General features: G+C 40.4%; 1 long non-coding RNA gene across 1 annotated transcript; it reads left to right on the top strand.

Annotated features, from left to right (window-relative positions):
* The first annotated feature begins 1,062 nt into the window (after positions 1–1,062).
* Positions 1,063–7,430, top strand: LOC131227595 (uncharacterized). Its single transcript, XR_009162378.1, has 3 exons — positions 1,063–1,273; positions 3,190–4,198; positions 7,342–7,430. It is a non-coding gene; the product is annotated as an uncharacterized LOC131227595 (long non-coding RNA).
* Positions 7,431–18,863: the final 11,433 nt, after the last annotated feature.

Below are 18,863 nucleotides of genomic sequence, written 5' to 3' on the forward strand. Positions count from 1 at the left end.
GAAGGTACAACCTATGTTGTAGGAACCGATCAGGGCGAGTCTCAGAGGTGTTCGTTCAATAGGGCTAAAAGGAATGTTATGGAGTGGGCGTTGGTGTCAAAGGCGGCTGAGTGCTTTCTAGAGAGTTGGTTTGAGTCGTAATTATCTGTTTTTTTTTTTTTGTTTTTTCCTTTCTTTCTTTCTTTCCAGAGTGTTGGTTTGATTTGTATCTTTCGTTCTCTTTGTTCATTTGTATATTTTTGGCTTCGGCCGGTTTCTTGATATTATACCCAATGTTCAACAAAAAGAAAGGAGAGAATGCAATATCTGGTCTCATGAATTATGATAAATCAAGAAATCAGGATAAAAAGAGGGAAAGGGGGCAATTTGGGTAAGAGATAGAGAATGAACATTGTTTCATAGAACGTTGAACTATTGGGTAATCCCAATAGAAGAATGGCATTGAGGGACTTCCTGAGGAGGAAAGTCAAATTTGTGCCGTTGTACTGAACTGGAAGTGGCCAATGATGAAGTGGCTGCGTAGCTTTTGGGTTTCTGGAATTGGCATCTGTTAGGAAAAGCATTATATGGATGTAATTCAGTCCATTTTACCCCTTCCTTTCCATGCCACTGGCTGAGTCATAGAAGCTTATCTTGTTCCAATAATGTTGTTACCTCAATGACTCGAGCATGGACATGAGCTGACAGACAGGGAGCCCTTAAAAGGTGACACATTGACTCATTCGTAAAGATAAATGACAATGTAAAAAGTCAAAACATTTATTGTTATATAGATTTTAGGCCACGAATGCATAAAGTATAGGAAAATCTATATGCATACATACATATGTGTGTATATATCTCAAAATAGTTAGAACCATACAACTTCTAATCACAAGAATAAAGGATACACGAAGGTTTTCTCCAAATATGGGTGTCGATGGGTGCCCCCCAGGTGACTGATATGTATGTTGGTCATGGAAATTTCTTTTAAATGGCCTTGTCACATATGTTGCTAAATATGGGCTCAATTTTGTCCATCTTATACTTCTTTTCTGGTCTCAAAGGCTTGCTTCTGCACCTGACTATACATTTGAACTTGAAGTTGATATTTGGTTTGAGTTTCCAAATATTTCTATCTTAATATGTTTGTTAACTTTTAGACTGTCTTTGTTTTCCACGTTGCGCACATGATTGTAACAAAAGTACATTTCTAAATGAGCTAGATATGCCAGGGTTATCAAAATCTGAGAATACGGAAGGCAGCGGTTGGAAGTTGAATGCTTGGCTTGAGGTGCGTTACTGGAAGTCCACCTTTATGTGCGCACTTATTTTTAATTGACTGCTGCATTTGTTTTTCTGCTTGATTACCTCTGGAAGAACTTTTTGCATCTAATCCCGTGGCTACTTTGTGGCTTATCTTCAGGTTTCATGGTGATAAACTGCTACTAAATTACTGAGAATCACACACACACACACACACACACACACACACACGCAGAGGTTTTTGCGAACATGTTATAAACCCACCCCCCCAAACACAGACGTGCACACACAAATGGGAGCATTAGCATTTGTACCGTTCATTCATTCAATAGCATAGAAAATGGAGAGTCAAGATTGAGCGGAGAAGCAAAATAGGTCCAATCAAACATCTTGAAACATCTATTCAATAGATCCCACTTTGTATTGCGTATGATTCCAAACTAGCACTTTGGTCTTATGATCCTAACCGTGTGGTCTATGGCTCGTAAACAGTGGATGGTTGTAACAAATTGACCACATGCAAAGGGTTACGATCATCCGATCGTATGATTCTTGCACTATGGCTGCTCCCAATGGTACTATTGAATTAACCGTCTCTATTGATGATTGGACATCTGTATGTCTGCAAAATGCTACGGGGATGTTGGTAAGGGGATGCTAGCAAAACCCATTATATTTAATATATGTGGAGATAGTATCGATTCATCATGTTCTTTGATCTAGATGTTGTTTATTTGTTCATGAAATTATTATTGCCTTCTGCCCCGTATTATTCATCAAACAACACCATGTACCATGTATTGTTGACTCCATGATTCCCACATTTCTAGACAAACGCAACATGTTCTTTTTTCTTTTTTGGAAAGGTGAAATTATACTGAACAGAGAAAGAGAACAAACAAAAACAGAAACAAAAAGCAGAACAGAAAGGAAAACACACTACAAACTACAAAGAGTTCCCTGAACTCAGAAACCCCACCCGAGGCTCAAGGAGCCCAATACTACTATACAAATCCCACCCAAGGAAGAGGACTTATCCTCAAAGCATCGTCTATTCCTTTCAAGCCAAAGGGACCAATACCCAGCGAGGAAGGCTAGCTTCCATCTCTTCTTTCCTAACCAATATTCATTGCTTATGAAGCACAATATTTTTTCTTTCTTTCTTTCTTTCTTCTTTTTGTTTAGATTTTGAATGGCCTAAGTGCCTATTGTCTTTGTTTTGAAAGATTTTTGGAATCTGTATGATGTGCTACTGGAAACAAGTTTCCATTGCAATTTTTATTTCAACCACAATATCTAAGGTTAAATCCATCTAACTCAGCATTAAAATGTGTATCTACTCTGTCCCTAAAGCTCGAAAATTTTGCATCATAGCACTGGAATTTACTTTGGCTCCACTTAGTGAATAAATCATTGTGTTGTTGGAATATTTTTCTTTTTTGAGATTCATTGCAAATTCCAGTAACTTGATTGTTCCATTAGTTGCAAGGAAATTGCTCCTACTTTTGGATCCATTTAACTCAGGTTGTGCATTTGCATGCACCGCTTCACTTGCTTTTGTATCGTTAGAAGAACATGCTTACAACTCATTTAGAGAGATGCCCTGTTAATTTTGTTATGGTGAAGAATTTCTAGTTCTTGTTTGATTGACTTGCTATTAACCTATATACTTTCTCATTATTGGATTTGCTAAGTTCATTTTCTTTCTATACATCGATATCCTTGTTGATCTTTTTAAATGTTTTAATTCTTTCTCATTATAATCTGCCAGGAGCTTTTGATAGCCTACATTTCTTCTGCCATGGTTTTTTTTTTTTTTTTGTCCATTTTGTATTTATTTAGTTAAACTGAGGGGTTTGAACACATACTTTTGCCAATATGTGTTGCATTGGAATGCCCTCTATCTATGTTTCTGAACCCCTGCCATTTTATACTCTCTTGCAGTATATTGAGGAGATGCTGCAAAAGGTTAAACAAGAAGAAAGGCTCTGATTATCATGTGAGTCTCCTGATCACTCTTCCAAGTACATGAATATAGATGGCCGGTCTTCTGATCAACAAGAGCAGTTGCCATCTAGTGATGAGAAGCTCCATGCTGAAAATGCTCCGCGGGAAACTAGTCTTCCTACATCACGCAGACTAAGCAGTGATGATGCTACTGAATTAGCGAGTAGCATGGCATGCCCGAAACCAACAGATGAACCAATTAGTTGCAAATCGGTTTCTGACACTGGGACCAGTTCCATACCTGATTTTTCCACTATAAAAGGGGAAATCATCTGCTTGGATAATCTCTCAATAAGAGAGCTTCATGAAACTTTCAGAGCGACCTTTGGGTGAGAAACGTCTGCCAAGGACAAGCTGTGGCTTAAACGGAGAATTGCGATGGGGTTGACTAATTCTTGTGATGTTTCAACTACGAATTTTATAATCAAAGGCAAAACATTAGTCCGTGAGAAAGCCAAAGAAGAATCGCACTGTGGGATGGATGGCAATAAATGCTCAGATGATTCTCAGCTCTCGGATCAAACTATCAGAGGAATATATGATGATGTCGGGGGCCCAGCAACGTTCCTGACTAACCAAATGGAAGACCAACATGTTTCATCAGTGAAGAGATTCAGAGAACCTAAAACAGATCCTGACACAGAGTGAAGATCTCCATATGGAGCAGTCTACAGCCAAGAGAGTTAGAAAGCCAACTAGACGGTACATCGAAGAATTATCAGAAGTTGAGACCAGAGAGTGCAGCGGGAGACTGATTTCTTCTGTTAAATGTTTGGAACATGGTCGGTCCTCTCCAAAATCACGGATCAGACTTGTCCAAGATGTTGGTTTGGCTAGAACAGCTTTTGTCACTAGGCAGGACTCTCTTGGAGGATGCGGTGTTCAAATCCCATATGTTTCTAGGGTGCGAAGAGGGCGCCCTAGAGAAAATTTTAGGGCTCTAATGGTATGTTTGATTATAAAATCTAGTCAATAAATATATATTTCTGATTGCAATTTTTGCATAATCCTGTTTTTAGTGACTGCTTTAGCAGAATGATACAAATTACCCATGCAAAACCATTCTCATTCTTAGCCATTTAAAAGATTTTCTGGTCACTTTTCATCAAATGCTGATGTCGTCATCTTCAGATGATTTTATTTATTTTATTCACTGTCATTCATTCAGTGGTATGTTTAGTAGAATTTTGATTGGCTGTACTTTTTCAATTAAAGTGTGGGCATCTTTGACTTTAGATATCTTTTTTCTTTTTCTTTCTTGTACAAAACGTGCTTACTGGGATTGGGTTATATCACTCTTTGATTTATTATAAAAGGATATTTGTTGTTTTTTTAGCTTTGTTCTTTTATAGTCTGTAGGAAGTGTGTGAGCCTGCGACCATATAGTAGTTATGCCATATGTGGCATTCTGTGAGCAATCACCTTAACTAACTGAAAATAAGGGTGCTTTTGTATGCAGCACCGAATTGAATTCCAATAAAGTGTAAACTTGTGTTGTGTGTTTTGTACACGCACTGGTAAGTGGATATGACATCCAACTGGTCCATAAGGTGACCCCAACCATGGAGATTAATATGCACAAAATGAGGCGGTCCATTCATCTGGCAGGCCACACGTATTTTTACGTCCATTCATTTTGGTATAGATGTTACCTGATGAGTAGATGGTGGAACAATTTGAGGCAATCGAATTGCAAGTACAAGGATCATTGCATTTGCCAATTTGAGCCTTCAATCTTCTCCTTTAGATGCCAAAAATTGAAAATTGAACCCAATAAATGGACATTGCAAGTATATTCCGGCGGACTTCGAGTTTATCTAACTAGAAAGAAAAGGATGAAACCCAACTAGTTTATTGGTTAAAAACAAAGAAGAAAAAAAGAAAAGAAAAAGAGAAGGATGAAACCCTCCAACAAGAGTGCAAAGGGGGACTAATTATCTGAAAGAATTCTAGTGAGGAATTCTACCCGAGCAAGAAGAAGAATAACTGAATCTTCTGAGCAAGGACAGAAGAAAATACCCACATAATTGTATAATAAAAAAATATCATTATTCTCTAGTCCAAACGTAGGGGTTATGTTTATATAGCAGTTCCTTACATGCGTCCCAGTTTTAAATAACTAGCTACTTGCATCCTTGCACAAAAAAAATCAATTAAGGAAACTAACCAATAGAATCTATCTGAATAAGACTCCAGTAACTCCGCATACCACTTACATGCCAAAAAATACTCCAACTATATGGCATTGTGGGCTATTATGAAAAACCCTAATAGGGCTTTGGTGGGTTTATGTAATTGTAATAAGCTGAAAGTAGACAGTTACTAGGGCAGTTTCACTTACAGTCGGACTCGTGGGCCCCACAGTCCAATTATTTCTTTCAATAGACCCATCCGATTAGACTCATAGGCCCCATAGTCCTTGCAGACTGCTAAGAACCATATCTGATTGATCTTGTTGGGTCCATAAGTCGGGTGTCCACTGTTTAAGCATAAGACTTGTGGGTCGGATCTTGGGAGCCTTTTGGTGGATAGATGACCCAGAGCATCACTTGACCAGCCTGATTTTTGTGTATGATCATCTTCACGGTGGGGGCCACCTTAGGACACTGCATAGATGTCCTTGTGTGTACCACACACTTGCCAGGTTGAAACATGAATTATGTATAGAGATGTGAGTTAGGGGCTAACCAATGTTTTAAATATCGACAATATCAGCCGATATATCCCACGATATATCTTGTATCCCACATGTGCGATACGAAACGCATAGGTAGTGCTGATATATCCCATATGTTCGATCTGGTGAGCATTTTCAATTTTTGATCTTTTTTGTTTTGTTGAAATTATGTTTTGCATGAAAAATCAAGGAGCTGGAGCTTTGATTTCGATATCCATTGGTTCATCATTGTCTCCAATTTTATTTTATTTTTTCTTCTAAATTTTTGTTCAATCAGCTGCCAATTGAGATTAATATCGAAGTAATTAGGAGTATTTGATGAAATAATCATCACATACATTCTAATTTCCAAATTTGAGTGTAGGTGGTCCGATTTGGGGAAAATTCGAAATTTCCCCAATTTCTATTTGGGAAAATTTCAAAATTTTCCAAAATGCTTGCAATATTGCACTCCAAACATGAAATCAAGCATGTATGAGGGCTGATCTACTAATTTGTTAAGTCCTTGTCAATTTTTGGAAATAAAAATTATTTTTTAATTAATATATATATATATTTTTAATATTATTTTTTTTACGAAACTTTCCTTCAACCAGCTGTCAACTGAGACTAATTTCTAAGTATTTAAGAGTGTTTGATGAAATGATCATCACATGCACTCTAAATGTTATGCATTCAAAAAGGAATATAGTTGCATTAGTTTACTCAGACAATGCATAGCTTAGGACCCTATACAAAGGAAACCTATTATGTGCACTTCTTTTTTTTAAGATGTTATGATTTAAAAGTGTGTATTTAGGTCTTTTCTAACAATCCTTGAAGTTTCATTGAAAAATTCAACCATTTTCCCAATGTTTTCCCGTGTTTCCCAAAAAGTGCGATAAATTATCTGGGGCTAACAAGCCTCTTTCCAGTTTCTTTCTAGATAGGAAGTTTTTTTTTTTTTTCGCATGCTTCCTTTTTTGTTCTGTGTGGATCATGCAAAGCACTTTCTATATGTAGATCCATTGCAAAAGGCATCATGTCCTAAACTGACAACACGAACTAATTCTCTACTGTTTTCTTCCTTAATAGTAAGTTTCATCGTATGTTACGGATTGTTCAATGAACTATCACCACTTTTCACGCTTTCCGTTACAATTCTTTTCATTGCACTTTTCATGTGATCTGCATGGCACTATTTTGGTCAGTCCTATAAATTTGCAGAAGTCTCAATGGCATGGAGAAAACAATGAATATGTTGTTGATATTGAGTATGTCCACTGTATAAGAATGTAAGCAATATTTATATCTTTTGTAGAGTATACACAGCCCTTATGGGGCCCATCTGATACCTAATGGTTATTGATTTCTTTTTCTCCATAAACTGAATTAGCTCTTTCTTATTAAAAATCTCTGTTGCTATTGGGCAGAACTACCATGACATGGCAGACAAATTGGTGGAAAAGGCCTTTGATGTTTGTGCTTCTCGACAAGATGATGATGGTGAAAGTGGAAGCAACCTTCCTCAACAAGATCTGCCCTTGGTAAGACTAATATGGTCACAACACGTAGAGAGAGAGAGAGAGAGAGAGAGAGAGAGAGAGAGAGAGAGAGAGAGAGAGAGAGAGAGTTAAATGCCAATATATAAGTAGGTAATCCTCTATGTCTGCACACTTGGTGGCACATGTGTGTGAGATCCAGAGTGTTAATCTATTGGGCCTCCACGTGGGTGGACTATATGCTGAAAGCCGTGCCTGTCAGATGATTCTAGCCACTGGTTTTTTGATGATGATCCTAACCACCATGGAGGACTTTCCTTATTGAATTTTGATCATTTTTGTAACCACTCAATTGTATTCCACTAGAGTCATGAATCTATGGAGATGCGGTTCTTTGTGATTGACTTAGATACAGCACCAGATCCCTTCTTGAAAAAGAAACGAGGACAGACGTAAAGGGAGGTCTGGATGCAAAAGTTTTTCTAGCTAGTACTGCTAGTACTTCTCTTTTCGTCTATGAAGTTCAAGTGCTGCTTGTGGAAACTTAAAAGACCCAGGGTACTTGTCCCAAACCTAAGTTTGCTACTGTGAAAATATGATGCCGTGGCACTTGAAAAGAGGCATGTATCCATATCTGGCACCAATAACAGAGGAGTTTGAAAATGCCAAAGAAAAATATAAGGGCCAATGATGCACAATAGTTAGGCTAAAGTGCAGTGTTGGGATGTGAGTGGTGTTTGGTAAACATGTATCACTGGTCTCCCTTCCCCACAATCAACTAACTACTTGAGCATGGCCTCTCCACTTTTTGTCCTCTGGTGGTTCATATCTGTACCTGGTCTTGAGCCCAATGTTCATATATGTTTCTGCCAAACCTGGTACTTGTGCCTGGCTTATTTGTTAATTGGGCCTCAAAATCAGGTCTGGCCTGACTCATTGGCCATATTTCAGGCCAAAGTCGATCCAGTATAATAATAATAATAATAATAATAATATCCACGCAGTACTAGTCTAAGTGGCCCCAACTTAGCTTCCATGGCCTCAAAACATATTGGACAAGGCCTGGTTGAAGATTGCATGATCACTTCCTTACACAATTCTAGCCTCCAAGGCCCCAACTTATCTTACTAGACCCACTTGACAATGATGACCCACTTGAAGTTATGGCACTGGATAGTGTGGAATGGCAGAGCAGGATTAATGTAGACAACCCCAATTAGTTAGGATAAGGCTTAGATGATGATGATGGTGATCCACTTGACTCCTTTCAAAACTTCCTTACTGGTGAAGACAGATGACAACGAATGGATCCCTTTCCCATACTTCCATTCTCTCAAGAGATCTGAGTGGGAATACCCTAGTACTCGGGTGGGTGTCACTCACAGAGCACTTTTCTGCCTGAGACTGCTGTCTTCTTGGAATATTACATTCCACTCTCTCAAGAGATCTGAGTGGAATACCCTGGTATTCTGGTCTGATTAGTGCCCAATCTATGATCATAGAGGTCATTCTGTGCTTAATCAGTTCAACCGACGTGACTTTGTCTTGAAGATTCTTCTATTTCTCTCCTTCTGGAGGCCTTGCATGGCCCCAAAAGGCACCATCTTCCACATTGCCTTCCCAGATTGAAACTGGCTAGGGTCTATCTACTTAGCAAGAGATCCATTGGGAGTCCATGATATCTCAAGCCCGCTAAGGAATTCCGTACCACTTAGCCTAGTGATGGAACAGGTGGTCTGCATTTTCCCTCCTTTTCTTACACATGAAGTGCATCTTAGGGACAGCCATTGGACGCTGCTTCTGATTGTCTGCCATTAGAATCTTATTTTGCCACATCCATGTAAATGCTTTAGGTAGAACATGAATTTTGTGTATCTTTCATTTTGTGTGAGTGTAATCTGAGGACTATATTTGATCCAATATCCAGGGAAAACTACAGGACACTGCAATAGCCATTCCGATATGGAGGAATTGTAGGTCCTGATGCATTAGGCATGGACACTGACCTTATCCACTCATTCCGCACAATTGGGGCCCATGGTTCGACGATCTAGTCCATCAATCTGACGGGCCCTGTTATGGATAGGGGATGCTCTGAGAGTTTCCCAGATACTAGTCATCCAACTTTTGGCCCTTTACTTGGCATCCCTCATCGCCCATCAGATCAGAGGTCTATCACCAAACCATGGTCGGACATTGTTAGGACTGGGGCCATCAGGGCCCCTATAATCCCCCGTCTCAAATGACACTCTCATGCAATTATTTTTCTCTTGGAGTGATTAGGACTGTAATCTATTTCATAAACGTGATGGCATAGGGCACAAGAATGCTAACTGGTTTTTTTTTTTTTTTGCTGCCAGACTGTTGCTGAAACAGAAAGAGAAGGGGAGGCCATAGTAACATGTGCTGGGGAGCGGCAGCAAGAACACGAGCCTGCCCGCTTAGATTCATCGGGAGATAATTCAGATGACAATGTAGCAACCGTGCCAACATCAAAAGGTGGGACTAGAAGGAGGCATCATCGAGCTTGGATCACTGGACTGTGGGCCCACTTGCACAAACTAGAAAATTGAGGATACATCTCTCAACTTTTGAATGGATATGGAAATTCCGGTAATGGAAAATGGTTCCCGGCAAGCGTTAATGGCTGGGACATGTTTATCGCTGAAAGCTGTGAAGTATATGCCAACACGTGATTGTTTCATTTTATAGGACAAATGGAGAAACCTTCTGAGAGCTAGCTTCTCACAAGCACCTGCAGCGGAAGGGGTAAGGTTTCTATCGCTTTCTCGTCCTAGGAAATGTACAATGCTCGTCCTGAACTTACCTACTTTTGTGCTGGCTGTCATTCAGTGTTCCAGACCATTCATTATGTTGGATCCTGCTGTTGATGCATGGACAATGTTGGAAAAAGAAGCACATCCACCCATCAGTTTATCCCTGCCCTCTGATCGTTGCTACATGAATGGATAGTAAAAACTTAAATACATTTGAAGGTCCATACAGGCAAGGAATGGTCTACTGATAGGATGGCTGGATGGTTTGGAGGAGTTTGTTAGTCCTTGCAATCCAAGGTGGGACCCAACAGATGAAGAGTCTTGATCATGTAGAGGTGGGACCCACTAGTACGGGATGCTTTGCTGGTGCAGAAATGCCTGGCTGCTCTGGACTGAGCATTGTACAAGATCTGATCTATCTCTGGTATTGAATCACTGAAGCAAGTGGCATGCTAGCATCAAAGTTTTCACCCCAACGCCACAGTTCGGCATGCTGATCCAAGTTCACCAGGGAAGTGCTTAAGAGATCCCGCTTTAAAAGAAATTTGAGAGTTTTCTCCATGTCATGTTTGTGACATCTGGGCCACTCATCATGTAGGGCCCACCATGAGCATGCTCCAACCCTGAAAAATCAGGCCAGCCTGTTCATTAGGCTGGCTGAGAAAGAAATGGTCAATGCTCCATATTCAACTTGCAATTGTGTTGTGCCCCTCTTGATGATTGGACCAGCCTGATGAAAGTCCCAGATATTGCAAATGTGTGTGGAAACCCATGGATTGCTGATCTTCTGAGTTGACTCAGACTTGGTTGAGTCTGATCCAGTCCAACACCACAAGTCAGCATCGATAATTAGGCCCAATTCAGCCAGACCCGATTGAGTACTGACTTGACTCAGGACCTGATGAGTTGGTCCAAGTTGCATGGGAAGCCCTCAATCATCTTCAATCCCCCCCATTTCCCAAGTGCACTAAACACGGTTCTGCATTCTTTGAATTCCATCTTTTTGGTTCTGTTCTTTCTCCTTCGATGAGTTAAAATCTGTAGGTTGGCGGGTCCCGGAAACATGCTTCGATGCCCATCCCCATGCCGATTCTAATCCGTGTAAGAGAGCTGGCGGAAATGCACTCGCAGGTCACATCCGAGCAGAGCTCTGGCAAGTTGGCGGGTTGTAGTGGTAGAACTGTACATGAAACCAGGTTTGACTATCTATAACTGTATATTCGTAGACAGAAAGAATAATAACAGAACATATAACTAATGTGTATGATACTGAACACTTTCCCCTAACATGTATCATACTAGCATTTGAACTCCAATCGATGAGAAAGTTCTACTGCTTATCATGATTGTTGGAATGGTGGTACAAGTGAGCCATACTCTGATCAATAAGGGGTCATGATGCTATGGCCCCTTGTGAAAACGGATTCTATGAGCGGAGGTATGCTAAGCTCACATGCATGTACACCCTGCTCATGCAATCGCCATTACATGTTCCAACGTGGCATACACGTACAAGATCCAAGTTTTCTGTGATGATTGCCACAATGTCCAGATCATTTGGCAAAAAATAATGCCGGGTCATGGGCTGGGTGGGTTCTAGGCTCTAGTGTTTACCCGTACCGCTGTAATACAGAGATGTGCTCATGGAATCCAACCTCAGAAAACCTTTAGAGACGATAAATCAGCCTGATTTAAAGCATAGATGGGCCACAGCACAGGGAATGCCGTATTGAGAGGGAACGCCCACCATTGATTAGCATAGGGGCCCCACTGTCTTGTGTATATATAATCAATGCCGTCTGATCCTTATGCAATCCAGATGAAGGTTCATGTTAAAGTTCAGGCTGTTCTGTGATGCAGGTGGGGGCCCCTGTGAAATTCAAGGGTGGGTGTTTCCTAACAGCTTGTTCCCTTTTGCTGTGGCCCATCTTGGTTTTGAATCTTGCTGATTTTGGGTCCTAGAGGTTTTCTGAGGTGACACATCCACTAGACGGGTTGGATGGTGTGAATACATCACATGGGTGCTGCTAATGCTTGCAGAGGAGCCCACCCCTATGGTATGTAAAATAATTGAATTGCTAGACCTACTTATTTCACACACTCCACCCGACCTGAGGAGTGAACATCCTCTAACATCTGGACCTTTTGATCTAAGAAATGTGGCCCATCTCATGGAAAGCTTGTATCTTGTCCGCATGTGCTGTATCGGCATGCTTACTGGCATGTGCAGGAGGAGGATCATACATGCATATGCGCACAGCAAACTTCCAAAAGTGAACTCGTTTCCTATGTTTGGATGCAGGAACAGGGACTGGAAAGAGACTACCACTGGAAAATGTGAAGCTTTCATTTGACTTTGGTGTGACTCCCTCCATCCAAATAGACCAAGCTGGCCCATTGGGTTCGGGTCGTCAACCTGGACCCCATTGACTTGGGGTTGGGTTCAGGTTAAGCAATTTCCGTTCGGGTTAGGTCAGGTTGTCAAAGTTGGGAACAATCACATGTATTTGGGTTGAGTATATATAGAGGAACTCAGGTTGGGTTTGAGTTGGGCACTTCTGGTTGGATCCTCTTGAGGTCGGGTCTGTTGTGGGCTAACCACAACCTGACCCAGTCCGCTCTGGTCGCACCCTAACCCAATGTGGATGTGAAAACAGCTCCTGCTCTATTGAGTCGTGTAGTCATTTTTATTTTCATTTTGGGGACGTCCAAACAGGCCATAAGACTGATATATAAGAGCACGTGCATGTACTAGGCAGCTCATCTACACAACAACCTGTGTGCCAACGTGGCAAATGTGTTTGAGATCCAAGCCATCAATGGATGGGTCCCACTCAGTAGAATACCCCTGCCCAAAGATCAGCTTAATCAGCCCATTGGCTATGCTGTGATGTTAGAAACGAACGTGATGATGGTCATCGACATGGTGAGACCCATCTGTTCGACGGCTTGGATCTTGCACGTGCTTGCCACTTGGGCACATAGGTGCCTTGTAGATGGGCTCCCTCGTACACGTGTGGCCCCGTTTGTAGAATGTGGTTATTTTATGGAGGTTGCTGTGGGCCCACCGTGGTGGCATGTCCCACCGCAAATCTGGGACCACCAAAATCAGGCTGATTAAAAACCATCGTGCGGTCCACAACGAGCATTTGGAGGTTTTTAAGTGGTTGTAACATTTGTGTGGCCCACCTAATGAATGGATAGGCCTGATTTCGGAGGATTTCATCATCACGGTGGGCCCAGTGCGCTGGTTCAACGGAACGCGGATTGGGTACTGCCCCTGCCCGTCTCCAGTTGGCAACGGGCAGGAGCTTTGAGGGGCGAACCTGATGTATGGGTCTTATCCACACCGTCCATCCATTTTTTCCCAATCATTTTTAGGGTATAAAACCAAAATGAGGCAGATGCCGCAGATCCAAGGCTCAAGTGGACTACACAATGGGGATTAAACTCTTACAGTTGAAAGCTTCTTGGGCAGCAGAAGTTTTGGATTGAGCTGATATTTGTGTTTTCTTTTCATCCAAGTTTATATAACTTTATGAATAGGTTGGATGGCAAATAATAGAAAAGTTTCAACGGTGAGAATCATTATCACCACTGCTTCCTGTGGTGTGGCCCACTTGAGCCTTGGATCAGCCTCATTTTTTGGGCCCATACCCTAAAATGATAGCATGGTATGTTTGTCGATGGTACTATTAATATTGATGGTTTGATCTTTTATGATGCTTGTTGTTGCCCTCATGCTATACATTAGGGGCTCATTTGGTTCGTAAGTTGTTTTGCTTAATCTACGTATGCCTCAAGTAGCTTATCTTGGTTTCTACTTATCCAATAGATAAGTATGCTTATCAGCAAAAAAGTAGTAAAGTTTGTTTTGTTTTCAACATCACATAAGTAATTTTTAAATGTTTTTTATTAATCTCACTCTTCTTTTACTCTTTTCTATCATTTTCAAATATCTTCCATTAAAATCTCTTCCAACGTTTACTTATTCATGTGGGGTCATTTTAGTATCCACCGTCCGTGATGTGAAGCCAACCTTTGATGTGGACTGTTCATTAGGTTGGTCTCACCTTGGCCTCGTTTTCAATGTGCACCATCCATCATGAGGGGCTTAAGTTCAATATGGATCATCCACCTTGTCAGGTCCACCTTCGATGTCAGTTATCCATGATGCATGGCCACCTTGGATGTGAGTTATCCATCATGTTGGACATTGGATGTGGATCATCCAGTACGCGAGGCCCACCTTTAATGTGGAACGTCCATCATGCCATGCCCAACTTTAAAGTGGGCTTTCATCGTATGCAAGGCCGACCTTGGTTACAGGCCATTCACCATAAGGGGCTGAACTTTGACATGGATTGTCCATTACGTGGGGCTCACCTTCGATGTGGACTATCCATCAGGTGGGGCCACCTGTGATATGGGCCATCCAATATGTGGAGAGAGAGAGAGAGAGAGAGAGAGAGAGAGAGAGAGAGAGAGAGAGAGAGAGATTTAGTCATGGCTCTTAAGTTAATGAGCAGTGTTGTTAAAATCTTATGTTTATGATTTGAGTTGAATCTCAAGCAGAATGATTTGAATCACACCTCTTTTTATATGAATTTTATGATTATATGATTTAAATCTTACACTTTTACGATTTAAATCTGTTTCAATATACGATTCAAATTATGCTTTTTTTCTTTTATTTTAACTTTTATTTGATTTTGATTTTGATTTTATGTTTTTAAATTGGTGAGGGCTTTAAGAATCATTTAGGGAAAAAAAAAAACTTTCAAAAGAAAAAAGAAGAGTTTAGAAAAAGTAAATTAGTTTATTTTGTTCTTTATAAAAAATTAAAAAATATATGACGTCTTAAACATTAAATCACAGAGCCTTGTATTTTATGATTTTTTTTTTTTAACTGGTTAAAACACTAAATTGATGTATAACTTGTCTTTATATATATATATATATATATATATATATATATATATATATATATATATATATATATATATATATAATGGAATGTATATAATCTGATGAATGGAATGGATCTGAAAAAAAAAAAGGAAAAGATGGGAAACGTTTAACATTATCATGACATAGTATTATTAGGTGCATGTTGATTACAAAAGGATGATCATCAAATTTTCATTTTATTTGTTTATTTATTATAAATTTTCAAAATTTTAAGAAAATCATTAAAAAAAATACTTACAATTTACAATATAATTTGCCATTCGTTACAATTCAACCCTTATATGATTTGCCATACAATAACAATTTTGACAACATTGTTAATAATCTACTTTTACAAACATGGTTACTAAATTAACTTTTATTTAAAAAAAAATAAAAAATTACATCCATATTTTTAATAAATAAATAAGTAAATAAAACGGCTACTTATTAGAGTTAATCAAAACAAGCCCTGGAGAAGCTCACCTGAAGTCTTCTCACTGAGAAAAGGTTGAAGGCAAGGACATAGTAGGAGACCAAACCGACTCAAGATACTAGTATGGTTCTTGCCTGTTTGGTCCCCTACCATGCCTCACATTCAATTTCAAGATGACCACATGGGTATTGAAGGGGGTTATTGCTCACAAGATTGAAAGCGGATTGGAGGTGAGATATCAGAGGAAACCAAACTGCCAAAAGCATTTCCATCCTAGGGTTTTATCTAACACTAATCACAGTTTGATCTCCTATGATTCTCACATACAAACCTCTCTTTCCACTGCCAAAAGATCCATCTTCTGCATTTCTTACATGTATCATTTCTTTGATGTAGGTGAGGGAAACTATAGAAAGCAGGTAAGAAAGTAAGGAGATGCCTGCTATTTATAATTTAGATTGGACCCATTTTAGTTTTACACCATCAAGAAAACGGTGGTGATTATCAGGAGCCTAGCTAAGTGAATACGCTTGTACAACAAAGCTCACCCCCTATGTGCTAGCATGGCATGATAACTCCAAGATCCAGTCCATACATTAGAAAGGTACTGCTATGTTGATCTTCTGGCCCAAGAATCAGCTTGATCCAATCATCAGGTGGACCACGGATGGTGAAACAAAGATATGGCTATGAAAATTAACACAATGGCCTGTTTCCAATATTGGGCCCTCAAGTTTAGTGCTCCAGATTACTATTATTATTATTATTATTATTATTTTGTAAAAACATGTACAAGGTTGGACCAACCTGATGTACGGATTGGATCTTGTGCCATGCTGGCACACATGTGGCATGTACCACATCCCTGTACACCTGGCAAAGCTAGACTATCCAACTGTATACATCCAGACCATCCAAACTGCTGAAACTACCGTGAACGGAGCATGACTGAATATTCGAGACGAAGGTTATGTTAACCATCAATTTGAGAGATGTTAATTGGATGGTTAGGATAGCTTGATCGATGTGACTTTATAGATAAGATAGGACCTATAATTTAGACGGTCAGGATAGCTGTGCATCAGTGCCATATGCTATGAGATGAGTTACCATCACCTTTTAAATGGTGCAAAACTAGCATAGGAGAATTTCAAAACTAGCAGAAGCACGCGCGGATTGTCTTTCACGGGAGCGGATTAGATACCGAATGCTTTTTGACTACTGAAGTGACGTGGCAAAATGGCATTGGTAAATACGAATCGTCCGTTTTCTTTCAATAAATGCTCTTCCAACTGGAGATCCCTTAGCTGGTGTTTTCCGTTCAAGCCATGAACGCACTGGGCGCACAGGTAATTGTTGTTTATCTTGGGAGCGGATTGGATACTGAACGCTTCGGAAGGAAGCGGATTGCGTACTGAGTAACTCAGTACACTATACCCTGTGGGGCCTGCTGTCATTCATGAATTTCATCCGTTCCGTTAATCCATTTTAATAGATAATTTTAGGGGTTCATCCAAAAAATGAATGATATCAAAAACTCAAACGGAACACACCACATGAAAAAGTGTGAATTGAACATCTACAGTTGAAAAGTTCTTGGGGGCCACAGAAGTTTTAGATCAAGCTTATATTTGTTTTTTCCCTTCATCTATGTCTGTGTAATCTTATGAAATGGTTGGATGACAAGTAAACACCACTGTGGGCTTTAGGAATGTTTCAATGGTAGAAATCAATACTTCCACTGTTTCCTGTGGTATGATCCATTTGAGCTTTTGATATATTTAAATTTTTGTCTCAACCCCTAAAATGATCTGGAAAAACGGATGGACGGCGTGGATAAACTACATGCATTTACGATGAGCCCAACAAAGTTTACTTAGTAAGATAAGAGCGTAGTACTGAGTAACTCAGTACGCAATCCGATTCCGCTTCGGAAGCCAAAAGGCTGGCAAAACACCATTGGTTAGATGCCAGTAGGTTCCCTTGGTATAAATGCTACTCCATTATATCCGTTAACGGATTTCTCCGCTTCAGCCGTGCACCTACTCGGCCACGAAATCATACTTAGAAAATTCAGTTGGGCCTATTGTGAATTTATATGATTTATCCAAAATTCAGTTGGGCCAATTGTGAATTTATATGATTTATCCACACCTTCCATCTAATTTTAAGCGTTCCTTTTTTTTTTTTAAGGAAATACGAGTCCTTAAGCTAAACAACAATTACCTGTGCGCCGAGTGCACTATAAATAAATAGAATGAGGGCAATCTGGTCATTTTCATGCAAGCTCATTTCCTTCGTGTTTGGCCGACACTAGGGTCCACATGCTCAGTACTCGGACGATCCGAACCGTCCATTTTGTGGACTCCTCTCTATACAGGACAATTGTACGAGGAAAATATCTTATCTATGGTCGTAACAAGTACACAAACGGTTCAAATCATTGGACCATCTTGGCATGTGGCCCCCAGAGGCTGGTTCCAAACGAACTGGGGTCCACTGCCTGTGGAGGGCGGCATCTTTTGGTACTTCCAGACCGTATATCATAGCCGTTCAACGTGCGTGGGATGATCCAAACCAGGGATTCTGCTGGCATTGATGGGCCACGTTTAAGAATCTAACTATCCCAGCCATCTAATAAAAAGAGGCCTTTCTCACACTAAATACGAGCCATTTCAGTGTGAGATGATACAATATTGCCTCTTGACCACGGGAGATGATACACCACTTTCTCTGTGGGACCCACCGTGTTGTGTCTATACCGTTGAACCGATGCGGATTGCGTCCTACCCCCGCGTCTCCAGCTGGGAACGGGCAGGAGCTTTGAGTGGCCACCGTGATGTATGGGTCTTATCCACACCGTCCATCCATTTTTTTTTTCGTATCATTTTAGGATATAGGACCAAAAATGAGGCAGATCCAAGGCTCAAGTGGGCCACACCACAGGAAGCAGTGGTGATAATGATTCTCACCGTTGAAACTTTTCTAGGGCCCACCGTGATGTTTATTTGCCATCAACCTATTCATAAAGTTACATAGACCTGGATGAAAAGAAAACACAAATATCAGCTCCATCCAAAACTTCTGTGGCCCCCAAGAAGTTTTCAACGGTAAGAGTTTAATCCCCATTGTGTAGTCCACTTGAGCCTTGGATCTGCCTCATTTTTGGGTTTATACCCTAAAATGATACGAAAAAAATGGATGGACGGTGTGGATGAGACCCATACATCACGTTCGCCGCTCAAAACTCCTGCCCGTTCCCAGCTGGAGACGGGCAAGGGCAGTACGCA

This window comes from Magnolia sinica, chromosome 15 (genome assembly GCF_029962835.1).
Source record: "Magnolia sinica isolate HGM2019 chromosome 15, MsV1, whole genome shotgun sequence".
In the NCBI taxonomy this organism is placed as follows: domain Eukaryota; kingdom Viridiplantae; phylum Streptophyta; class Magnoliopsida; order Magnoliales; family Magnoliaceae; genus Magnolia; species Magnolia sinica.